At 35.1% G+C, this 27,176-nt stretch overlaps 1 protein-coding gene across 1 annotated transcript in view; it reads left to right on the top strand.

The window, feature by feature from the left end:
* Positions 1–27,176, top strand: part of MACROD2 (mono-ADP ribosylhydrolase 2) — a 2,426,984-nt gene that overhangs the window by 93,340 nt on the left and 2,306,468 nt on the right. The window lies entirely within an intron of this gene.

Here is a 27,176-nt window from a genome sequence, read left to right as displayed (position 1 = left end):
ACACCTTTGAAATGAATTAGTAAACAATATTCTCAATGTATTAAATGTGGTAAAATCTCTACCAACATATTTCATTGAAAGTAAATATTTTATGTATTTGATATTTTAATTTATGTAAATAGGTCAAGAAATCTATTTCATTGTCTCATCCTATGTTAGAGGAAAATTCTGCATTCTTGAAAGCTATTGCCAATGAAGTATGAATTTCGATTACCCAAGCAAGGTGAAAAGACTTCAGATATGGAACTCAAGTTGTGTTATGTCTGCTTGCTCTGTAGGAGGACTTAATGGAGGTTCAATGTATAGTTGATTTTGAATATAAGAATCATCTCTAGCTAGTAGAAAAAGGAATGAATATATAGTTTTGAGAATAATCCTGTGTAATCAATCATGGGATTTATCACTTGTTTTATGGGGAAGGAATATCTCTGCTTATTTCTGGAAAGGTCTTCTGTAAGAGATTATAGGGAAATCATCACACTTGATTCCCTCTACTCAAGAATTTCTTACTACTGTGGTAGAACAGGTGTGCCCCCCCCCCCCCCTTTTACATTCCACTTTGGCTACTTAGAGGATAGAATGCAAGACTGTCTGAATGGCTTCTCACTTTTTCTGGAAGTCATTAACTATAGAAGTACTGGGGGAAAACAACAAGAACTAATAGTAAAATTCATAAAAGAGGGTTGTGAGTGGAGGAGTATGTCAAAATATGACAAAATTCAGTGGTAGACAGTAGTAGCTCAATAATTTTGATGTCAATATAGGTTCTGGTTTTAGTTTATTTTGTATGTTCTTTATTCCTGTTAGGCTGAGTATATTACAGTAGAAAGGTGAATCTTTACCTTTGTGAATAGTTCATTCCAAAATGGCGGGATAGAAATGGGATCCTTGTGGAAGATAATATGAAAGAGAAAACTATAAAGCTGTAACAATCTTCCAGGAATAAAGTGGGTAACTATGTATAATTAAGCAAAACAAATTTCCTCATGGGCCCTGTCCAAAATTAAGAGTGGCAAAAGGGAGTTAGAAAAAATTTAATAATTTAAAAAATAACAAAAATTAAGTCCTGGATTAAAGAAAAAGAACTTTCTGGGTAGTTTATACTATGGTAGAAGGTTTAATTAAGGGAAGAAAGCAAGACTTTTTGGTTAGGGTGTGCATTACCACTAGATGGCATAATTTCCATGGAATAGGGGCAGGTTCATGATGAAATTCATTATTATTGCCAAATAGGAAAGGGTGGGAGTTACTAAGCAATGCAGACAACTTGCTATTCCAAGGGATCCTTAATATGTACTTTGCATGACTAGACATACACAAGAAATTTTGTGTTATAGTTGTAGCCATCAGAAGTGTTCAATGAGAGTGTCTTGGACAGGTTCCCCTTTCATTGCATGTAGCAAATACTACCTATGTATGGTATATGAACAGAAGTGGAGATACAGGATTTCATCAGAGACTAACCTCTTGAATACTGACACTGTGTCTTCTTGGAAGGCAGATAGTTAGATTTGAGAGTAAGTGTTTTGTGAGTGCTTCTTAGGCATTAAAACTTGTTGAGAGGTAGGGACAAAGATTGCCAGGGGCAAAAAAGAAGACTCCTTGTTGAGCTGATTGATCCCTTTAGTCTTTCATGACCTAGCATATCTTTTTTAAATTAAAAAAAATTTGTATTTAGTCAATTTAGAACATTATTCCTTGGTTACAAGAATCATTTTCTATCCCTCCCTAACCCAACCTCCACCCTTCCCATAGCCCATGTGCATTTCTACTGGGTATTACATGTGTCCTTGATCAGAATCCATTTTCATGTTGATGTTTGCACTAGGATGCTCATTTAAAGTCTATATCTCCAATCATATCCCCCTCGACCCATGTAGTCAAGCAGTTGTTTTTCTTCTGTTTCTACTCCCACAGTTTTTCCTCTGAATGTGGATAGTGTTTTTACTCATAGATCCTTCAGGGTTATCAGGATCACTGCATTGCAACTAATGGAGAAGTCCATTACATTCTATTGTAACACAATGTGTCAGTCTTTGTGTACAATGTTCTCCTGATTCTGCTCCTTTCACTCTGCATCAATTCCTGGAGGTCATTCCAGTTCCCATGGAATTCCTCCACTTTATTTTTCCTTTGAGCACAATAGTATTCCATCACCAACATATAACAAAATTTGTTCAGCCATTCCCCAATTGAAGGGCATCCCCTCATTTTCCATTTTTTTGCCACCACAAAGAGTGCAGCTATGAATATTCTTGTACATGTATTTTTCCTTATTATCTTTTTGGGGTACAAACCCAGCAGTACTATGTCTGGGTCAAAGGACAGTCCTTTAGTGCCCTTTGGACATAGTTCCAAATTACCCTTCAGAATGGTTGGATCAATTCATAACTCCACAAGCAATGCATTAATGTCCCAATTTTGCCACATCCCCTCCAGTGTTCATTACTTTCCATTTTCGTCATGTTAACCAATCTGCTAGATGTGAGGTGGTACCTCAGAGTTGTTTTGATTTGCATCTCTCTGATTATAAGAGATTTAGAATACTTTTTCATGTGCTTATTAATAGTTTTAATTTCTTTAACTGAAAATTGCTTATTCATGTCCCTTGCCCATTTATCAATTGGAGAATGGCTTGATTTTTGTACGATTGACTTAGCTCTTTATAAATATGAGTAATTGGACCTTTGTCAGAGGTTTTTGTTATGAATATTGTTTTCCAATTTGTTATTTCCCTTCTAATTTTAGTTGCATTGGTTTTGTTTGTACAAAACCTTTTTAATTTGATGTAATCAAAATTATTTCTTTTACATTTTTTATTTTTTCCTAACTGTTGCTTGGTTTTAAAATCTTTCTTTTCCCAAAGATCTGACATGTATACTATTCTGTGTTCACCTAGTTTACTTACTGTTTCCTTCTTTATGTTCAAGTCATTCACTCATTCTGAGTTTATCTTGGTGTAGGGTGTGAGATGTTGATCAAAACCTAATCTTTTCCACACTGTCTTCCAATTTTCCCAGGAGTTTTTATCAAATAGTGGATTTTAGTTCCAAAAGCTGGGATCTTTGGGCTTATCATAGACTGTCTTCCTGAGGTCACTTACCCCAAGTCTATTCCACTGATCTTCCTTTCAGTCTGTTAGCCAGTACCATATTGTTTTGATGACCACTGCTCTATAGTATAGTTTGAGATCTGGTACTGCAAGTCCTCCTTCCATTGCATTTTTTTTCCCATGATTTCCCTGGATATCCTTGATCTTTTGTTCTTCCAAATGAATTTTGTTGTTGTTGTTGTTGTTTTTTTCCAATTCAGTAAAAATGTTTTTTGGTAGTTCAATGGGTATGGCACTAAATACATGAATAAGGTTGGGTAGGATGGTAATTTTTTTTTTTTATGTTAGCTCATCCTACCCATGAGCCATTAATGTTTTTCCAATTGTTTAGATCTAGTTTTAATTGTGTGAAAAGTGTTTTGTAGTTGTGTTCATATAGTACCTGTGTTTGTCTCAGCAGATAGATTCCTAGGTATTTTATATTGTCTAGGGTGATTTTAAATGGAATTTCTATTTCTAGTTCTTGCTGCTGAGCTGTGTTGGAAATATATAGAAATGCTGATGACTTATGTGGGTTTATTTTGTATCCTGCAACTTTACTAAAGTTGTTGATTATTTCCACTAGCTTTTTAGTTGATTCTCTAGAATTCTTTAAGTAGACCATCATATCATCCACAAAGAGTGATAGCTTGGTCTCCTCATTGCCAATTTTAATACCTACAATTTCTTTTTCTTCTCTAATTGTTACTGCTAGTGTTTCTAGTACAATGTTAAATAATAAAAGTCTAATGGCCATCCTTGTTTCACTCCTGATCTTATTGGGATTACATCTAATTTATCCCCATTGCAGATTATGTTTGCTGATGGTTTTAGATAAATACTGTTTATTATTTTTAGGAATTACTCTTCTATTTCTGTGCTTTCTAGTGTTTTAAATAGGAATGAGTGTTTTATTTTGTCAAAGGCTTTTTCTGAGTCTACTGAGATAATCATATGATTTTTGTTGGTTTGCTTGTTGATATGGTCAAATATGTGAATGGTTTTCCTAATATTGAACCATCCTTGCATTCCTGGTATAAATCCCACCTGATCATAATGAATAACCCTCCTAATCACTTGATGGAATATTTTTGCACATATTCTATTTAAGATTTTTGTACCTATATTCATTAAGGAGATTGGTCTATAATTTTCTTTCTCTGTTTTTGACCTGCCTACCTTTGGAATCAGTACCATATTTGTGTCATAAAAGGAATTTGGTAGAACTCCCTCTTTGCTTATTATGTTGATTAGTTTGTATAATATTGGGATTAGTTGTTCTTTGAATGTTTGATAGAATTCACTTGTGAATCCATCAGGCCCTGGGGATTTTTTCTTTGATGGATTGTCCAATTTCTCTTTCTGATATGGGATTATTTAAGAATTCTATTTTTTCTTCTGTTAATGCAGGCAATTCATATTTTTGTAAAAAGTCACCCATATCACCTAGATTGTCATATTTGTTGCCATATAATTGGACAAAATTGTTTTTAATAATTGCCTTAATTTCCTCTTCATGGGAGGTGAGGTCTCCCTTTTCATCTATAATACTGTTAATTTGGTTTTCTTTCCATTTTTATATTAGATTGACCGGTACTTTATCTATTTTTTTTCAGAATACTAGCTTCTAGTCTTGTTTATTAGTTCAATAGTTCTTTCACTTTTGATTTTTATTAATTTCTCCCTTAATTTCTAGGATTTCTAATTTAGTTTTCATCTGGGGATTTTTGATTTGTTCACTTTTAAGTTTTTTATTTGCATGTAGAATTCATTGACCTCTGGCCTCCCTAATTTGTTAATATATGCATTCAAGGATATAAATTTCTCCCTGAGTAGTGCTTTGGCTGCATCTCATAGAGTTTGAGAGGATGTCTCATCATTGTCATTTTCTTCAATGAAATTATTAATTGTTTCTATTATTTGTTCTCTAACTGATTTTGGAGAATCATATTATTTAATTTCTAATTAATTTTTGATTTGGCTCTCCATGTACCCTTACTCATCATTATTTTTATTGCATTATTATCTAAAAAGGTGCATTTATTATTTCTGCTTTTCTGCATTTGTTTGCCATGTTTTTATGTCCTAGTACATGGTCAATCTTTGTGAATGTACCATGAGCTGCTGAAAAGAAGGTGTATTCCTTTTTGTCCCTATTTATTTTTCTCCATTTATCTCTTATCTCTAATTTTTCTATGATTTCATTCACATCTCTTACCTCTTTCTTATTTATTTTTCATTTGATTTATCTAAATTTGATAGTGGTAAGTTCAGGTGTCCCATTAGTATATTTTTTATTATCTATTTCCTACTTTAACTCCACTTGTTTCTCCTTTAGAAATTTGGATGCCATACTATTTGGTGCCTACATGTTGATTACTGATATTTCCTCATTGTCTATACTGCCTTTTATCAGGATGTAGTTACCTTCCCTATCTCTTTTAATTAGATCTATTTTTACTTTGGCTTTGTCAGATATCAAGATTGCAACTCCTGCCTTTTTTCTCTCATTTGAGGCCCAAAAGGTTTTGCTCCAACCTTTAATTCTAACCTTGTGAGTGTCTACCTGCCTCAAGTGTGTTTCTTACAGACAACATATGGTAGGAGTTTGATTTCTAATCCACTCTCCTATTTGTTTTCATTTTATGGATGAGTTCATCCCTCCCATTCACATTAAAAGTTATGATTGCCACTTGTGTATTTCCCAGCATTTTGATATCCTCTCCTAGGTCTGTCCTTTCTTTTTTTGCTATATCCTTTTAAACCTGTGGTTTGCTTTTAATCAGTTCCCCTAATCCCCACCCTTAATAAGCTTCCCTTTCTGCCATCCTCTCTTTTTTGGTCCCTTCTTATTTTTTTAGGGTCAGTTAAGTTCCCTCCCCCTCTCTTTCCTTCCCTTTTTGTACTCTCTGCACACCTTCCCCCTTAGTTTTCCCTTCTTAATTTCCCTGTATTGTAAGATAGAATTCAATACCCCATGGATCTAGATGCTCTTTCCTCTCAGAATTGATTTCACTGACAGTAATGTTTAAGTATTACCTATTAGCACTCTCTTCCTCACCTTCTTATAAGAACATTCTTTCCCTCCCCTTCCCATGTGTATCTTTGTGTGATAAAGATTATCCTATTTATTTTATTTCTTCAAGTATCTCTTGGTACCATCTTCCGTTCCCCCCTCGCCCTTTTTCTTTTTTTGCATATAATCTCATAGCACTTATTACCCCAATCTCTTCCTGTGAATGATTCCTCTAATTACTATAATAGTGAATATAATTTTTGAGAGTAACAAATAATATTTCCCCAATATACTAATATACATAATTTGATCTTATTGAAGTCCTTAAAGAAGAAAGTTTGAATAAAAAACGAACATTTCCCCCCTTTCCCTTTCTTTCTTATTTACCTTTTAATGTTTCTCTTGATCTTTGTGTTTGGATATCAAACTTTCCACATAACTCTGGTGTTTTCTTTACAAATACTTGGACATCTTCTATTTTGTTGAATGCCCATACTTTTCCCTGGAAGTTTATAGTCAGTTTTGATGGATAGGTGATCGTTGGTTGAAGATCTAATTCTCTTGCCTTTCTGAATATCATATTCCAAGCCTTGTGGTCCTTTAGTGTGGAAGCTGCCAGATCTTGTGTAATACTGATTGATGCTCCTTGATATCTGAATTGTCTCTTTTTGGCTTCTTGTAATATTTTCTCCTTAGTTTAGGAGCTCTTGAATTTGCCAATTACATTCCTGGGAATTGTCTTTTGAGGATTTAGTGTAGAGGGTATTCTATGAACTCTTTTAATGTCTATTTTGCCCCCTTGTTCAAGAACATCAGGGCAGTTTTCTTGGATAATTTCTTGTAGTATGATGTGAAAATTTCTGTTTATTTCTGGATTTTCAGGTAGACCAATGATTCTCAAATTGTCTCTTTGTGCCCTGTTTTCCTGATCTGTCATCTTTTCAGTGAGATGTTTTCTGTTTTCTTCTATTTTGTTAGTCTTTTGATTTTACTTTATTGATTCTTGCTTTTTTCCCAGATCATTGGATTCCATTTGCCTAATTCTGCCCTTTAATGACTCATTTCCCTTTTTAGTTTGGTCTATCCTACTTTTCATGGCTTCCAGCTGTTTCTCTAATTGGGAATTCTTGTCCTTTAAACGGTTATTTTCTTTTTGAACTATTTCCCACTTTTCTTGCCATCAGGCTTCCATCTTTTTGATAAGCTCCAATTTAAATTCTTCAAGAGCTTGTGGAAAATTTTTCTTTTTTTGGGGGAAGGCTTTGGTGCATTTATTTGTATTTCCTCTTCTATTTACTCTGAAGCCTATGCTTTTTTCCTCTGTAAAAATGATCCAGGGTCAACCCCTTCTTCTTGTTTTTCTTGGTGTTGAGAAGTTGTTGTTCCTGGGCACTGTTTGCCATTACTGTGGTGCTTTTCCCTTCCCTTTCCAGTTAGAAATCTGATGCCCACAGTCTGTGCTCCTCAGACTCCTGGGGCCTCAGGTATAGCTGCTCTCAGGGGTAGGTCCTCAGTGCTCTCAGTCAGGTGCCAAGGACCCAAACGTGCCCCTTACTCGTTCTAGAGGTGCCCCTCACTCACTCACTGATTCTAGCATGCTGGCTCTGGCTCTGACTCCGTAGGTGGGGTGGGGGAGTATAGATAAGCTCATGTTTTGGTGGAAGCTTTTTTACCTCCTTATGGTGTGGAAATGCCCAAATCCCATGTACCTTCTATGCTGTACCCTACTGTAGAGTCCCTTTGTTCATATGAATTTGATTTTTTTTGGCTTTTTGTGGTACTCTGTATTAGTAGATGGTGAGGAGAGGAAAAGTTCTGTGTCTAGACTGCTGCCATGTTTATCCGGAAGTCCTAGCATATCTGCATGCATTTTATAATTCTAGGGAAACTTAAGTACTAATGGATTTGGACCTACCAAAAACAATGTTTCTGGTGTTGACTGAACTGGAACACTGTCTCAAGGAAATGGATTAGTTTCTTATGATTAGGTTAGAAAATTAAGATTGCAACACTGTTGCTGTCATTTTCTGCTTTCATATAAAGATAGTGCCAATATGAGTGTAAGTGGCTATTTTCCCTGTCTTGTAAGTTTTAAAAGCAAATTCTTTTGGGGTCAACTTATATTAAAATACATGCATGTTTGGGGCATAGAGAAGAGTGATATGAGAGGTAGGCTTTCATTTTGACATTTGATATTGTTCAAGAAGATAGAAACAGAGTCGAATGCCTCTTCTGATCTTAGAATCTTTTTACCTCTAATAAGCACTGGAAAGCCTTGGATTGGTTTAAGCAGATTGGTGAAAGGTGCTGTTAGGGTCGGCAACCTGGAGACAAAGCATCTATAGTCAAAGAACAATTGTAGATTTCTTTGTAAAGAAGAGACCTCTCATTGCAGTATGAACTCCATCTTCCTTGAATTTATACATACTCTTTGCTGGTTTTTTATGTGTCCCCAAACACTGGGAATTATGGGACCCCAGACTACTAGGGTAATATAAAATATACAAAGATATAAATCTTAGGTGATTTGAGGAGGTAGAGAACACCAGCAACTAAAGATGATTAAAAATGCTTCATAAAAGTTGATCTACATGAACTGTACTTTCAAGGAAGGTTAGTCTTCTGAAAGGCAGAGTTAAAGAGAGAGTGCATTTCAGGATGGAAATGGATTACATGATAACATAGAAGAAGGAGATTGATTGTCAGGTTGTAGGAACTACTAGTAAACAAGTTTGGCTATAATGTAGAGTTTATGACAGGGAGAAGTGTGAAATAAAGGTAGTTTTCATTTTTCCAATTTGACAAAGGGCTGGTATTGGTATTGATGTGGATGTTGGAAGATGACAGACAAATTTGGGGTTCAGGGCTGGACTCTAAGAATAAATGAATATATCAGTTAGGTATACCATGACTACCTTTCTTTGGCAAATCCAGAAACATAAATTTCCTTTTTTTTAATTTTGAAAATTTTTTGAAAAATTAATGGGGTGTTGCATAATGAAATTGGTATAACTAGATATATAGAGTTTAGCAGGGCTGCAAAGTTTTTAAAAATCTATTTCATCATCCTAAGTAAGAATTATAGTATCCATCAATTAGCTGTGGCTCAGTGGTAGAGCACTGGACCTGGGGTCTGGAAGGCCTAAATTCAAATCTGACTTCATATACTTTCTAGCTGTTTGACTCTGAGCAAGTCACTTAACCTTCAATTGCCTGCCAAAAAAGGATCCATTGGCTACAATGGAGAAGGAAATGGTAAAACCACTCCAGAGAAAACCTTATGGTTTATGAAGTCATGAAGAGTCAGACAACTGAACAACAATAATATTCATGAGGTTGGCAGTTTAATCTTGAAGCATATTATGACTGAAAATCAGGAATATGGTTTGAGAACTGATTATTTTGAGAGCAGATAGAGAGGTCCCAGAGTTCTTACCTCTGATAAGGACACTTAATGGGTTACTTCCTTTTTTTATGTGGAGCTCTGCATGAGTAGAAACCTGCCAAAGAGAAAGGAGTGGGTGCATCTGATATTCACCATGCCTCACAAGCTCCCAGGTAAGCTTTAGTGATGCATTGTGATAGTCTACCAGATTAGAAGAGTACTAATGGCTTTACCACAGATGCATATTTGACTAGAGCTATGACTTGATGCACACACATTTTTGGATTAGAATGTGGGGTGGCAGCCATATATTCCTGGGCTTATATCATGACAGATGAGTGGCCAAACCTTGCAAAAAAAATTAATCCACCAAAACAGCAATAGTTCGTGCCAAGCCTTGATTTAGGAAGATCATTATTTCTACTGGAGTGTGATAATTTATTGCTCAGCATTCTTCTTAAATCTAAAAGGAATGTGTGTATGCCTGGGAAAAGTCTCCTTTAGCACCTGAGAGGACCCATCCACATCACATAGGAGGAGACTATTTCCTGTGAAGTGAAGGATGATTCAAAAGACATTTGATTCTCTTGGTGGGTGGCTCTATGGGGCATCCCTAGGAGTGAATGTCCATGAATATGGCAGGAGATTGCTAGCTCCAGTTCAAAAGGGGCTATTTTCTAGACTATTACTATGTTCTCATGATGTGGACCTTGAGGGAAACAGTAGTAGCAGGATTCCCATGTGATTTTATTAATAAGCAGAAGTTAGGTAGGGAATAGCTGACAACTGAATTTCTGGGCTCCCAATACATATGTAATCATGAAAAATGACCTTTTTTAAAAAGCCTAGGGGGCAGCTGGGTAAGCTCAGTAGATTGAGAGTCAGACCTAGAGACAGGAGGTCCTAGGTTCAAACCTGGACTCAGACACTTCCCAGCTGTGTGACCCTGGGCAAGTCACTTAATCCCCATTGCCTAGCCCTTACTACTCTTCTATCTTGGAGTCAATATTGACTCCAAGACAGAAGGTAAGGGTTTTTTTTTAATAGTCTAAGGGAGGTAATAGCCTAAGATAGTGGAAAGAACACTAAATTAGGAATCCAAAGATGCGAACTCTTGGGTCTCAGGTTAGGTGGTCACTGAGGTACATTCTGGCTTTACATCTATATGATCCTATGATTATTCAGTACATTGCCAGAACCTTTTATTGCACAGCTGTGGTACTCCTTCCGCTGATACAGATCCCAAGTGGTCCAGCTGTCAACTGTTATTATTCTTGTCCCAATATTTCAGATATCCTTTACACAAAGGTTCTATTCAATACACTAGAAGCTTTCCTCTAGTAACTTTAATATTAAAAAAAAAAAACAGCCTAGTTCTTTGCCCATCATGGAGGACCTTGAAAAGGCTTTAGACAGGATAGCTATCTTCATCAATCAAAACATCCTTTGGAGTTTAATCAGTTTTGCAGTTTTTTCTCCCAATTGTTGTTATAGCTCTGAAGTTATGAAAGCTTTGTATTAGGGGTCTGGCAGTACATTAAACAGTTACAATGTTGTCTGAGTCATAAATGTGAAGGAAAGAGTTTAAAGAGTATCAAATATTTCTGTTTGCTCTTCAAGAGAACTAACACATGCAGATAATCAAACATTCATTAGAGTTAAAGGATAGTTCAAATTAATACATCCCAAATTCAGGGAAAGTGGGATGAAATCCAAAATAACATTCAAGCTAACATAAACTAGAGGCTGTATCAGGACCTAAGTGTTCTCTGAGTACCAAAATCTAAGAATCAAAATAGAAGTGGGAAAGATAAATCTTAGATTTCAAGTCGGGAGATCTGTATCAGTAATACTTTCAGAAATGTCTGAAAAATAATGGTGTTGTATATCATGTTGTAATTGGCCTCTCCAAAGTTATTATTTTTATGATGGTGGCCTGACATTCTATACCTTAGTCTTACTCTGAAATGTCATGTTCATGTTCCTGTGACCCAGAAAGTTGTGTCTCTGAATTCCTAATTTAGTGCTCTTTCTAATATATTAGGCTATTACCTTTCTTTTCATGATATTTGCATTGAAGGCCCAGAAAAATCAGTTGTCTGCTGTATCTTACCTACCTTCTGATTCCATTGGAGTCCTGCTATAAACTCCATTACAAAATTACATGGGGTTCTACTATTTTGTTTTCCTCAAGGTAATCTGCTATGCCTTCTGTCACAGTTGCATTGATAAGGCTTTGGGATGGGAAAAATAATATAGTTAAAAAAATAAACTGAAGGTAACTTTTATTCCCATCAAAAAAGGGACTCCTTTAGCTTACCTTTTTTGGTCTAGTGATTTCATTTTGTAAATGCTTTTATCCTCTTTAGGATAATCCCATCAATAAGTTCTTGGAGAGACAGAAAAGAAATGGAAATTTTGCTGAAGACTATTTAGAATCTTGAGCTGTGCAGTTTGTATATATGTAACCAAAAGAAAGGAAGATTAGTCATCCTTTATGGAGAATAAACAGAACTAGTGAGCACCTCTGGAACTTCTTCAAAAGGTTAAGAATAAAATTAGAGGTAAAGCCTTAATTCAACTGGTTCAAGTAGAAGTTATAGAATCAACAAAACATTAGAATTGGAGGGGACCTTAGAGATAATGCAACTACTTCATTTTACAGATCAGGAAATTGTGACACAGGGAGTTTATGATTTGTCCAAAGTCACATGACAGGTTGGAGGGCCAAGCCAGGACCAGAATATTGGTCTCCAGATTCTCAATTTACTCTTCTAGGCTGTCACCTCTCTAGCTTTTAATAAAGATTTATTTTTTTTTCAATTCATATTTGTATTTTTGGGTTCAGAAAATCAGTTGTCTTCTCTTCCCTAACTTCTGTTAATTTAGAAAATTACATTGGAGCCTTACTCTGTTGTTTCCCTCAATGTTCATGTCATGAGAACATCTTTAGGTAGTATAGTAATTAGTCCCCTTTGTACTAGAACTAGCAGGTGCCTGCCTTTTACAAAATTCTCCATGATAGGAAATTATATTATAGCAAGGCTCCAGTGTATTGCTTTAATAAGCCAGAAATATGTAACTATTTCATTAATTTCTTAACACCTCTCTTGTCACATGGAGGATAGCAGCCATATTTATTAACATTGCAATTACTTTTATATATTGACCTCAGAAATTCTTAAGCCTGAAGCAGTGCTCCTTTCCTAGACTATCCATATTCCCCTCTCTCCAAATGCTGATTTTTTTTGTAGCTCTTCACTGAAAGGCCTATTTGGGGATGAACTAGTTTCCTTCCACAGTAATTAAAAAAAATGTTAAATGTATTAATGCCCATATTGTGTACTACTTAATTTTAACACTCTTATAATGATACAGTAGAAAAAAGCACTTGTTCTAGGTCTGAGTCACCTGATCTGAATTCAAATCCTATACCTAGCTCTCATTACTTCTGCGAACCTCGGAAAGTCATACCAATCTGGGACTTAATATTTTAATCTATAAAATAAGGATCTTGGACCAGATGGTTGCTAAAACCCCTTCAAGCTCTGTGTCTATGATCCTATGATCATTCAATATATCAAATGAATATTTTATCTCATTGATGTGGTTATTCCTTCCACTGGTATATATTACAAGTGATCCAGGTCTTACGCTACATTATTCTTGTCCTCGCCTTCCCAGAAATCCTTCACACAGAGGATCCACTTTGTACACTGAAGGCTTTCCTCTAATTCCTTTAATTTTTTTTTTTTTCAGAAATCAGTGCAGCATTTCAATTATATCTCACTATCACTGCTGGACTTTTCTAATACAGACCCTTGATAAATTCTATGTCTCTCCTAATGGAATATTATTCCTTGAAAGCAAGGAATGTTTCAATTTTGTCTTTGTTTCCTCAGCAACTAACACAAAACCTGGAAATAGTTAGCATTTAATAAACCCTTATTGATTGTTGAATGATCTGCTAATTTTGTGGTGTTTCATATCATCCATCAGCAAGGAATATTGAATTGAAAAGACAGAGCTGCTTGTTACCCTAAGAAACTCTGTAGTAGTAGTCTCTCAGTAACTGAGGATGATGATTGTCTTTGTGCGCTTTCACCTGTGATGTAGATGAGTGTGCACAAAAACACTTGTGCGTGAAGGAGATTTAAGTGGAAAAGTCGATGCACAGAGACAGTCCCACTCTCTAGGTGTTGGAAGCCTGGGTCCATTGGCACGAAAAATCATTACACCTGGAGACTTCCTCAGCTGCATTGGATGGCCATGTTGACTTTTGTGCTCCAAAATGCTCATAGCACTCCACAGTGCTTTGCTGCATCTCCCTCTCAGCCTTTGAACCTTCTTATTGGTTTCTTCCATCTGTTTGACCAAAGCAGTCTTCACGTGCTGGGTGAGCAAGGCTCTGGTTCACCAAGAAACCCTGTACAGCTTCTCAAATGTGGTTGATTCAGTGTGGTTGTTGGTACAATAAAGATATTTCCATAATTTGATATTTTGTGCATGTTTCTTTTATTCATATATGAAAACAACTCTTTTGCTGGAAAAATAACTTTATTGTAAGAGCAATTCATAGGATGAATCTTAAGATGCTTGATAACAATTCACAAGTCCTTAGGGATAAACAAGCAAGCCTTTCAAAGATTATCTAAAATGGAAAAGTGGAAAGTAGTGGTGAATATAGTTTTCAACTAGACCATAGTACTTCAGAGAAATAAACTTGGTCCTAACTACTAAGAGTTCACAGTCTTATATTTTCTTATTTTTCTCACATGGTTGGTACTGACCTGTTACCTTGATTGTAGTATGTTTCTGGAGTGTTGTGGTTTTAGTGAAATTTTATTTCAGAAACATTTAAAAGTAGCATTTAATGTGATTCCAATTATATTCTGATATGGCTGTGTTTAGCAGAATATTTAGAAATTACATTGGGGTACTGGGCCAAATTATGTTCACTATATTTAATTTCAACAAATATTTGCTGAATACCTAACCTTTACAAACTTTATGCAAGGTAGGCACTTAGCAGACTACAAAAGGAGTTTAAGACAAAGGTTCTGCTTGCCAAGGGTTTTAATTATAATTGAAGATGCAAAAATATGAATAAGAAAGAGCTAAGTTAAATCCAAGGCAATTTAGTGCCAAAATTTGTTGTAGAGACAAAAGTGTTATACAAATATAGAAAAAGGGGGAATCGGTGTAAATTGCAGTAGTTGGAGAAGGTCTTAGAGGCAAGGCAGAACTTGAGCTGAGAAATGAGACATTAGATCTTTCATGTTTCCCTTCTCTAAATAGTATTTTTTCCTCCCAGGCCTTCTTTGAGAGTAGGATTTGCATAAGTAGAGAACATTTCAGGCAGGAGCGTAAATATAGTTTGGCTTAGAGTCAGAAATGACTGTAGTAGCTTGAGAATCATTATGGTGTAAATAGATAAAATACTAAACATGAAGTTTGAATGAGCTGAGTTCAAATCTCATTTGTGGCACTGACATTTTCTATACTTAGCTTTGTTTCTATGGACAAAACACAACCTCTCTGAACCTCAGTTTCCTACTCTAAAATGAGGCTTGAATGATAATTTCTTTTGCTATGGTCACATAATCGTTCAGTCAATAAACAGGCCTAGAATGTAATCACAAAGTTTAAACTTCTTAGAAATTTTCCTATAATCCCATCACCATGTGTGAATGTCTAATCAATTTGAAAAAAAAAAAGATTATGGGGTTTCAGCTGTTTTGTGGGTCTTGCCATTGAGAGTAGTAAATAACATCACACAAGGAATGGTTGTGTGTTAGTTGGGAGTGTAAAAAATAGACTTGAATACAGGACTACAGTCCCCATGAGCCTTTGCTCCACTTCCCCAGAATGCCTTGTAATCTCACCTGGGCAGAGATCGAGAAGGTATTGAAGCTGATTCAAAGGCTTTTGAAGGGCGCTCTCTCTTGGCTCTTGGACTTCCGTTTTGGGGCAGGCGTGGCTTGTTTTCATAATGTAGGTGAGGTTGTGTCTAGGCCATTCTATGGCCTGGACATGTGTTTCTTATCCTGTATTTTCTTTAATCCTTAATCTTCAATAAATCTCTAAAAAATATAATACTCCTTGCAGAGAGAAACTAATTTCTACCTGCCTAAGTCTCCCCGTCTCCCCTAAATTTTAATCTTTACAGGAGAATAAAAAAATGTTTCCCATGTTGTATCATTTGAGAGATTCAGTTATGTTATACTATCCTATACATATGTGCACACATATAGCTGTTAAGTATTTATATTCAATATAGGTTTTTTATAGCCATAAAGATTTCATTATAAACATACAAGCACAGATCAAGGCAATTGGGGAGTTGGCTAATTTATAGTCAAGGTATTCCACGCTCAAGAGTTGGACTCATAGGTGGAGGAAAAACCATCTCTTTGATATGGAATTGATTTTGGGAGGGAAGAAGGAATTTTCTCACCCTCCTTCCATTTGATCATGCCATCAGAAAGCTTGGACCAGTAAGAGAGAGTGCATGCAGCTGGGAGCAGATATAGAACAGATGGATGTGGAGAGAAAATGATCTTGATGTAGAATCACCCAGTAGAGAAGGCAAAATTATTCATGGCAGATAGAATTGCTGACTATGGCCTAAAGAAAGCAACTGAACATAGGAACTCAACTGAATGACCCAATCAGTCAAGAGCTGAATGCAAAGTCAAGCTGAATATCACTAGAAAAAGAACTAATACTCATTATTCGTTTGCCAAAACCAATATGATACATTTATATCTCACTATGTTGCTTTCTAAATTTCAGCCTGCTCTTTTCATGGGTACTGTGTGAATTTGAGGGGGAAATGGTTGGCTATGTAGGCAGGGCAACAATTGTAGAAGGCTTTAAATGTCTTGCTGTAGAATTTGTAATTTGTAGGCAGTGTGTGTGAAACCATCTGAGATTCTTGATCAGGGAGGTAAAGTTTGAGGTAAAGAAATGTAGCAGTAATGTTCAGGATAGTTATAGGAGAGATACACTGAAGACAGGGTATCAGTCAAGAGGTTTGAGTAGTCTACACATGAAGGTGATGATGGCCAATGCTGGTGGCAGTGAGCATGGAAAGAACGGGAGAGATGTGAAACATTTTGAAGGAAGAATACCCCTTAATGTTCTGCTTTGGATATATATTATTAATTCCAAGATGGAAGGTAAGAATTATTTTAAAAAAAGATAATTCCCACAATGACATAGCCAAAAAGTGGTCATGTAGCATTTGTTTAATGAACTTCAATGATGGCAAAGTCATTACCTTATGAAATAGCCCATTTTGCTTTCAGGTAGTTTTCATTGTTCTTAAATGTGGACTCTCAGAATATGCTATTTACATAATTCCTTCCAATCTGTTTATAGTTCAGGAAGATATGGTTAAAATTGAAGGCAATTGAAACACTATAATTATGCTGCTTAAGAAACTTTGAAAGCAGATTATGTTTAACACTTGAACCATTTGTTAGCTTCCCTCACAAAGGGTTCCAAACTGACATGAAGGAGTAGTAATGTTAGTGTATTTGTGTACATTCTAAAATAAGTAGAATTCCTTGCTTTAAAATACACCAAAGACATTGTTGCTTTTGTTAAGTTCTATACACAGAAGACACCTGACACCCAGCTCTCACTTGTGGCTCCCAGTAGCTGCTAGCATGCGGCAGCGGCCACACCCCGGGCAATGGCTTCGACAGGCCGCCTAAACCTTGTGAGAGTAGCCATTGGGTCGTTGATCCCTGGTGAACTAAGGCTTTGCTAACCCATCATGTGAAGACTGCTTTGGCCAAACAGATGGAAGAAACCAATAAGAAGGTTCAACAGCTGAGATGGCGACTCAGCAAAGCACTGTGGAGTGCTTAGGGCGTGTTGGAGCACAAAAGACAACACAGCCATCCAGTGAAGCTGAGGAAGTCTCCAGGTGTAATGATTTTTCGTGCCAGTGGACCCAGGCTTCCAATGCCGAGAGAGTGGAACTGTCTCTGTGCATCGACTTTTCCACTTAAATCTCCTTCACGCACAAGTGTCTTTGTGCACACTCATCTATCATAGATGAAAATGCACAAAGACAATTGTCTTCCTCGGTTACGGAGAGACTACTACTACTATACACAGAAGACTGATTAACTGACAAACCATATACCAATGTAACTGGTTATACTTTCAGAATTACTCACCTCACTTTTGATAATTTATTTTGCTTTTTAACTAATTTAAGTAGTTCTGAAGGGCTTTAGACTGTACAGTAAAGTATTATAATGATTTTTACTACTTACATATTTTATTTTGCTTATCTTTCTTGTGAAGATTACATTTAACAATCCCCTGATTATAACAATGAAAATATTTTACTCTCCCCTGTTTGTGAAGATTAAATTGTAGCCCCTGTCTATTTTTAGAATATGGTACTTAAAAGTTAAGTATGGAGATCTATCCATTTTTAGAGTTAATCACCAAAGGTGCAAACACCCCATTTCAACATTGAGTGGGGAAGGTATGTGACCCACATGTGTGATAGTGGATGATGAATCAGAATTGAGTGACTCTGGGCAGTCTTTTTTTTTTCACTGTTAGGAGACAATGTTTATTACTGGACTCTGTAGTTTCCAGGACTGTTATCTTTTGCTAAAGAGGTCATTTATAATGAATTAAAGCATGAGGAACTGAAGAAATCTAGGGGTTTATTCAGTGTCCCAGTAGCTCAAAATACAAAGAAAATTTATACCAAAACTTACTTCTAAGTTTCATTAACAATGAAAAGGGTCTGGAATTTATTTTATTACATATTTCATAGTGACTTAAAAATACACTCCTTTCATTCAGCACTTAGCACATGGTAAGTGCTTAATATTTATTGATTGATTCAAATTAAGGCATACTTATCAGTTTAATACAAATACTATTTCACATATAAATTCTTATAATTCTAATAAAATCTCCTGTTTTAGTTTTTCTTCACTTACACAATAAATGTTTTCGTTTAATCATTAAAATTGTTGAAGATATTAAGTTAAAAACTTCTCAATTTATTCCTCTCATTTAGGTCCCATTACATTAAGTTATCTATCTGGTTTCTGGTCTGCTATTGACTAGCTATGTATCTCTCTCTCTCTCTAAATTTGTTTTCTCATCAATAAAATAGGATTGCCTTTCTTTCTTGTATTATACTGTTCTTGTGAAGATCAAGAGGAAATGTAATGTTATCTAATGGGTCTTAACCCCTTGCTTTTGCTATAAGGGGGATAGCATTTCAGTAAAAACTTTATTATATACTTTGGAGACAATGAGAAATTCCATTTTAGTAAGAAGGGGTAGTAGAAAGGACAATCTTCTTGGACAGGTAGGTTGTGTTGGGTATTACTAGAAATCCCATCCATGTGGTTAGCAAGAGTAAATGGACACTTCAAGTTTGATATGATAGGTTACTAAAACCTTCTGTTGCTTATAAGTGATTATGATTTACATACTGAGTTATTACATGATATGGCCATAACTTCTAAAGATTAGTTTGGTAAAATTCAAACAAGTAATCCATTCAGGTATATTTCCACTAGCTCTTTTATCCCATGTATATACATTTCCCAAAATTGCTCTACAGAGCATGATTGTCCCAATTGAACATGTTTTGCTAGTAAAAGTAAAAATTATTAAATTAATTGAAACAATGAAGTGTTCTAACAACTGATTGAGGAAGTTTTAGTTTCTCTCTCTCTCTCTCTTTCTCTTTTTTTAAACCCTTACCTTCCATCTTGGAGTCAATACTGTGTATTGGCTTCAAGGCAGAGACTCTGGGCAGTCTTAAAACAAAGCGTCAACTGTAATTGGTAGATGTAAAATTAGGGAAAGACACAGGAAGTGACACAAAAGAAGCATCTTGAAAAGGAGCTGTTACTTCCTGTGAGAGAGAGTTCTTCAGTTTTTGGAAATGGAGACTGGAGGAATTCTTCATGCTTTTGAGTTGAGGCTGGTGAAGAGGGGCAAAAGAATCTGCTGACTACTGACACATGGTGAGTGAAAGACTGACTTTTAACTGCTGGATTTTTTTCTGAAAAAACTATCCTCTGGAGAGACCTACTTTTGAGAGATACTTCCCAGGTTCTTGGCTTTGCCAAGGCTGACATAAACTAATTCTCCCCTCCTCGGCCTGGAGGGGCTGGGAGTAAATTACTTAGTACTCAGGCTAGATATCTTCTCTTCTCTCTGATTTCTTGCTTTACTCTTTCTACATTTCAGTCTATCTACTTCCAACATAGAATCATTTAATTTCATCCAATGACTTTAATTCCTTTCAAATGGATTGCGGACTTTTCATACCTAATTCAATGATTTTGACTGATTGACTTAGTAAGTTTGTTCTTGCCTGACTAGGTATCCCAGGGCTAACAAGCTATCAGTTACTTTAAATGGGGTGTGGGTTATTGATTTAATCAACCCACCTTTACATTTCAAATATTAGATTATCTATTCTTTAAGCAGTGGACATATTTATAGAGTTAGCATCTGGAGTTCAGAAAAATTACACAGTTATCAGCTTTTTTTGGTAAAATAATACTTTTTTTTCTCTTCTGGATTTTACCAGCCCACATGGGAAAAGAAAAATGAATGTTTCTTTTCTTTACTGACTACAATGCTATATGAAAACTGGCACTGAAAACTGTGGTCTGTCAAAGCAACTGACTTTAGGAATTAAAGATTCTGGATTCCATTTCTTAAATTGTTCCTAGAATAAAATTTAAAAGTCATTATCAAAAAAATGGTCAGTCCTGATTTTCTTTATATACATATATGAAATGATTTTCTAATTAGATAAATGGGAATCTTTTTTGAATACAACAGAAATGACAAATTCAAGTTAATTTAGAAAATTATTAAATTTAAAGAAGATTCAACAATATAGTTCAGAAATGGTCACGATTTACAAATTCATGAAATTCTACAATAGAACACTATATAACTTTTGATCCTATTTTTTCATTTCCTATCCTGGCAAATATAGATGATGCAGCAAAGGCTCCATTAAGGAAGAGAGAAAGAAATAAACAATTATACAGTGCCTACTATGTGCCAGGCACCGTGGTAAGAATTTTACCAATATTATCTCACTTGATCCCAATAAAAACCCTGTGAGGTAGGTGCTGTTGTTATTCCATTTTATAGCTGAAGAAACTGAGACCAAGAGAAGTTAAGTGACATGCCCAGTCACCCAGCCAGTACATATCTGAGATTGGATTTTAACTTAGTCCTTTCTGACTCCAGGCCTGCCACTCTATCCACTGCACCATTTAGCTCTTCTATAAGGGGCTTAATACATATTTGTTTCCTTTCCCCCATTAATGGAAAGAACAAATCCTCTGAAGTGCACACATTCAAATTTCCACTGCATGTTTCCATTTGTCTTAAATAAATTACCATATTTTGTACAATTATAAATGTAAATAGTACAAATTCAAATACATATATCTATTTCATGGGATTCATTATTTTCACTACCTGGGATCCAGATCTTTTTTGAAGGCAGAAAATCTTGTTTTTTGGTCTTTGTAACCTCAGAACATAGAAAAGTTCCTGTTATGTAGTAGATACTTAATAAATGCTTGTTGAAAGAATTAATGTAAATAATAGAATTGAAGAGGAATTTCTTAGTAATTTTCTTTAGACCATTAGGAATTTCTTCTCAAGGAGACGTGAAAACTTAACTCTATATCCAGTTACAGCCGTGTTATGTTGGACAAGCTTTCTTAATGGTAAAGCCTACTTTAGACCTACATGTACATTTACAGAATAAGAGGAATGATGAAGCCTCTAATGCATCCATTTCAAACAACAATCATATCACAATATTCCCTACAGGTGGTCATTAATCCTTTTGAAGCTCTCCACCTCTGTAGTAAGGGGAAATACACTGTCTTCCTTGGCAATCTATTCTGTTTCAAGCAAAGCTCTAATTGTTTAGGAAATTTCATATCTACCTCCAGCCCCATTATCATCTTACCCTTATAGCCAATTTAGAGCCAGTTTAGACTCACTGTTCCTAATTCTGTCCTCTGAGCCAAGAAAAACAGAAGTCTCCTCCATATAATAGCCCTTCATATATTTTAAAATATTTCCTCTTTTTTCATCTGGTTATACTACTTTGAAATTTCTCTACTATGCCCCTATCTCTGGTCCCTTCCCTTCCCCTTCCCCAGTCCTACTTTTCAGCTACCCTTTGTTCTTTGTCTTCCCCCATTAGATTGTAAACTCCTTTAGGATAGGATTGCCTCTTTTCATTTTTGTACCTCCAACTCTTAGCATATTGTCTGGAACACAGTAGGCATTTAGTACATATTTATTGACTATGATTATGGCTAAAGCAACTATTATATCTTGTCCTTCTCTGAATTATTTCTTTTTTAGGCTAAACATTCCCATTTCCTTCAACTGATCCTTATTTGGCATATTCTCAAATCCATTTACCATCCTTGCTGTCATCTTTTGAACCCAATATTCCACATGTGTTGTTGCTCGGAAAAATATAATGAAACTGTTAAGTTCTGTGTTGTTAACACTATCCTTCTCAATGTAGCTTGAGATTCAGCTAGCTTTTTTGAGTTTCTATTTTGCACTGTTGATAGCCATATTTCTTCCATATTTTATTTGCAAAGTTCATTTTTTAAACTCATGTGTGACTATGTATTTAATTTGTTTCTGTTAAATTTTACCTTTTATATTAAACCATTAATTTCAAGAAATCACTTTCTTACAAATATTAATGTCAAACACCACACTAATTTTAGAAATTACAGCGTCAGCTAAGAATTATAATCTACTAATATTTGGTATTCTGGAGGGTTTGAATTGATTATATATGTAATATAGTTCAAATTTTTCTGTATTATGTATTTCATTTATATTTTTCTAGAATTCTTGAATTTCAGAATGAGAAGAGATCACAACAGTCTGTATTATAATAGTTTAAACACAAGTTTATCAAAATATGTTTCAGTGTATCCTGAATTTGCAATATGCTTTTACTAGAATATTTCCAGTTCCTTAAATTATTGGGAAAAAAGCTAGTCAAAATATTTTTAAAAGTTCATTAATATTAAACTTAAACACAAATATATTTAGGTATTCTATTTCAAAAAGGTACAATCCTGGCACTAGTTAACTTAAAATACTTCCCCCCCTCACCCCCAATGCTTCATTAAATTTTAGATTTACTCTCTGTTATGAAAATACTGAACAGGCAAAGAATCTTAATAAGCAAGTATAAACTAGAATTTGTTTACAATAGCCAACTCTTTACATAATCTTGTGCCAAGTCTATCTTTCAAATATTGTTGGTCTTTCAGAGAGCTAGGGTAGAATGTAATCCATTTAATTCATGTTCTGCCATTATGCCATTAGCAGTAATAAAACTTGTAGAATAGCTACAGAAAAAATTGTGCAGAAGATATAATTTTTCATTGATTTGTGAATTACTTATGTTTAGAATGGTAAGTGCCACTACAGGGTACTAGAAATATTATGAATAAGAATGGCAAAATTTTCATCCAAGCAATTACTTTATTCTTGTGCAGAAATTAAATACCATATTTTTTGACTGATGAAAAAAACAAATGGTAAAACTACAATGGTAATGAGCATATTCCAGAGACAGGTAAATATGGGGGGGGTTTCTTTTATTTGTTTATTATTTATTCATTTATTTATTTATTCATTCATTCATTTATTCATTTATTCATTTATTTTTAAAACCCTTACCTTCTGTCTTGGAGTTAATACTGTGTATTGGCTCCAAGGCAGAAGAGTGGTAAAGGATAAGCAATGGGGGTCAAGTGACTTGCACAGGGTCACACAGCTGGGAAGTGTCTGAGGCCAGATTTGAACCTAGGATCTCTCCCATCTCTAGGCCTGGCTCTCAATTCACTAAGCCACCCAGCTGCCCCCTTTCCTTTTATTTTAAAAGCGAAACTATCCAACATCTACCACTGCACTCCAAGAATAAAGTACTTAATTGAAACCTTAGGAAATTATTTGGTGTTTAGTATTAATGTATAATTGTTTTTGTTTGTAAAACATATCACTTTAGAGCTAAACTAACCACAAAATAACCTGTTATCTTTTCCCAAAGTTATCATTTCCCAAAGGCAATCATTATTCTTTCTTCTAATTAACCATTTCATCCTCTTTTTTGAATCTTATTGGTGGTATAATTAAGTGTCCAACTGTGAAACAACCTTAAAATTGAAGTGCTATTCTGTCAGCATTGTATCCTATAATGAAAAGAACAATTTGTAGATTATATTGATGATCAGTTATTTTACAGCGTTCAAATTATTGTATCCAAACTCAACAAACATCTTCTAAAACACTTACTATATACTGGAGACTGGAGATGATACAAAGTTTAAGGAAATCAATTAGTAACTTTTACTAAGCAATTACTATATGTTAGACTTTGTGGCAATTGCTAGAAATGAAAAATAAATTTCATAGTAGTTGTTCTCTTGGAACTAACATTCCAATGAAGAAGCGCTATTTATATATATTGTTCTTTATAAAATACATACAAAGTAGATACAAAGTAACTTTAGCAATTAGGGAGACTAGGATAGGGAAGACCTCCTGGAAAAGGTAGTGTTTGAATTGAGTCTTTAGAGTAAACCAGAGATTCTAAGAGTAATTGAGCAGGGAAAGAATATCATAGTTAGGATCAACACATTCAATAATTGAGACACTAAGGCAGAAATTGGGGCATTGTGTGTAATGGGAAACATAATTCCACCCTCATATGGAGCTTATGATCTAGTACTATTTTAGAATGACTCCTTGGAGAAGTCACAGTCCCTCAAATACCCTTGAGACTCTTGTTCCATCTTATGTTATTGGGAAGCACTATGGTACAGTGGAAGTCATGAATTTGAATTCATAGGACCTAGTTTTGAATGCTAGCTGAGCTGATTAATACTTATGTGACTTTGGGCAGCTGATTGTTGCACTGGTTAGAGTATTGGACTTGGAGTCTGGAAGACTCATCTTCTGGAATTCATGTCTGGCCTAAGACAATTACTAGCTGTGTGACTCTGGGCAAGTCACTCAAACCTGTTTGCCTATTTCCTCCTTGGGAAAATAAGCTGGAGAAATGGAAAACTACTTGAGTATTTTAGCCCAGAAAACTCCACATGAGGTCACAAAGAATCAGACACATCTGAAAACAATGATGACTTTGGGCAAAGTTACTCTACCTCTCTGGATCCTTGTTTTGTTTTCTATAACTTCAAGGAGTTGGACCACATGTTCTCTAAAGTCTCTTTCAATTCTGTGATTGGTTTAAAGAAAGATATTGCCTTTGGCTGAGCACCTTAAAACGCGTTCTTAGAGAATAGAGACACATCTTTTTCCAGAGTAACCATAACTCTTGCAGTGGCCATCCAGTAAGAAGACTGCTATTGTTAGGAACAGAAACTTCTACAAGACTGTTATACATATTTGGTGGTCAATAAATGTTTAATAAATTGAACAATTTTCTGTTTGTTTTCTGCTTTATTACTTGCAATTTTGGAGTAAATCCATTAATATAAAGGGTAAAGAAGGTATAATTTGAATATTGGAGAAAAACATTGCATGAAATAATTTCCCTCCACTTACTCTGCTAATGTGAGATACCAAGGAAGAATTAGGGTTGGATTTTGTAAGGTTTGCTAATGAGGACCTTCTCAGGGAAGAACTGGAAGGGAATATGATTATGAACCCTCGAAGGGAATTTTTGGCAAAAAATTAAAAAAAAGTACAGTGACATAACTGGCTAATTGACTTTATAGTCAGTCTTATATGATATTGATTTCAATTATGATGATAACAATTATTAATCAGTTTAATATTATGTTTATATAGCTATCATGAATGTAATGAGGCCCATGAGGGCAGAGTCCTGGCAGTATGCACATTTGGTGAGCTCCATCTCCAATAATACTTTGCTTGAAAGGAGAATAGGCAAGATAAGGATACAACAACAAAGTCATGTGCTTATGGCTTCAGATGCTGGCACTAGTAATTTCTCTCCACATGGAAATTTCATGTGCCCCCTAAGTTCTGGACTAGCAGCCAGTCCAAAAGTCATATGTTAAATGGATCAGAAGCAGGCATAGAATATATATATATATATATATATATATATATATATATATATATATATATATAGTAGTTATAGAATCCATGTACTCCAAAGTAGAGAGCTGGGCTCCTTTTTTCCATTTCATCAGGCACATCCAGGACTGAATAATGGCTACTGCTGTTATTCAGTCTCCTGTTGCATGTTTATATGTGATAATTATATTTTGTCTTCCTTTTGTATGTTACTTTTGAGGATTTTGAGGGGGCAAATGCTAGCACATTTTGCCAATTGTGGATGGAAACCCTCAACGATTTTTTTAATTCCTATAATAAAATCTGCTTTTAAACAGTGCATTGCACATAATAGACATTCAACAAATGTATGTTAAATGACATTCAATGTTCTTAGTGTTTGCTTTCTGATGCAATAATTATGTTTGGGAATAAATGAACCAATAAAAGGTGAAGAGAGAATTAGTTTTAACACAGAAGAAGAGAAAAAAATAATATCTTCATGATCATAAAATATGGGGAAAATACTAATAACTTCATGGAAATTTCTGAAGATTAATTTAGATTGTTTATTTGAAACATCCCAGAAAACTCTTGAGTTTTGACCAATTCTCCAAAATAATGGCAATTGAATGGATATACTTGGACAATGAATTAGGTGGATTTTAACAAGGAGACTGAGCATTTAATTTCTAGGATCTCAAATTTATACAAAGATAAAAAAATTAATAAATAATAAGGTTTATCTTATGAGAGAATTATAATAACATGAGTCAGGTTGCAGAATCAGTTTTTAAATAAAGATCTTCTATTTCTCTCCATTATTTTGTTGAGGATTTCTATATTTCCATTCATTTTGATCAAACATTCACATTTATAGCAATACTCCTTTGAATTGCTTTGTACTGTCATAAAACTTTCCTGCCTTTTTATCATTTCAGTGCTTTCAGTTCTGATGAAGGGCTCAGACCCAGTGGAGTAGTTGTAAGTTGTATTGATAATAAACATTGAAATTCTGGGGTGACATTAGCTTGGGTAGAATATCATTAAAGCCAATTTGAAGCAAAAAGGCTTTTCCCATGCATTGTGGAATGACCCTGTCCTTCTATGTTGCCCTATGCCTCTAGTACTACAGTGAACTGCTTCAGGTTGAGAAAGGAGAAACATTTTCATCCTCAGACCTGATGCCACTATAGTTCTACTGTAAGTGAACTGTAATAGAATTGCCCACTAGCCCAAAACCAAAAGTACTAAAACCTATATGGTATAAGTTAGAATTGTGGGGCAAATCTGAGAAAGGAAATGAGTACAGAAAAATTATTTTTATGAAGTAAGTTTGACTTTTAAGAAAGGGACTACAAAGGTTACTTGGTCCATTTTAGCCTAGTTTTGGAGTTCTCTTCTGTATGGCACAAGTCCATTCAGTTGAGCCTTTGAGGGAAATAAAGTGAATACTTCATTTTATGTAAAAAAGGATGTTCTGCTATGTGTAGGAAAAGTCAATTGACTAAATTGCCAGCAAAACTCTAAGGGAGACCAAGGAAGGTATATGAAGGCCT

This window comes from Monodelphis domestica, chromosome 1 (assembly GCF_027887165.1).
Source record: "Monodelphis domestica isolate mMonDom1 chromosome 1, mMonDom1.pri, whole genome shotgun sequence".
NCBI classification, from domain to species: domain Eukaryota; kingdom Metazoa; phylum Chordata; class Mammalia; order Didelphimorphia; family Didelphidae; genus Monodelphis; species Monodelphis domestica.
This window is presented reverse-complemented; position numbering and strand designations above follow the sequence as displayed.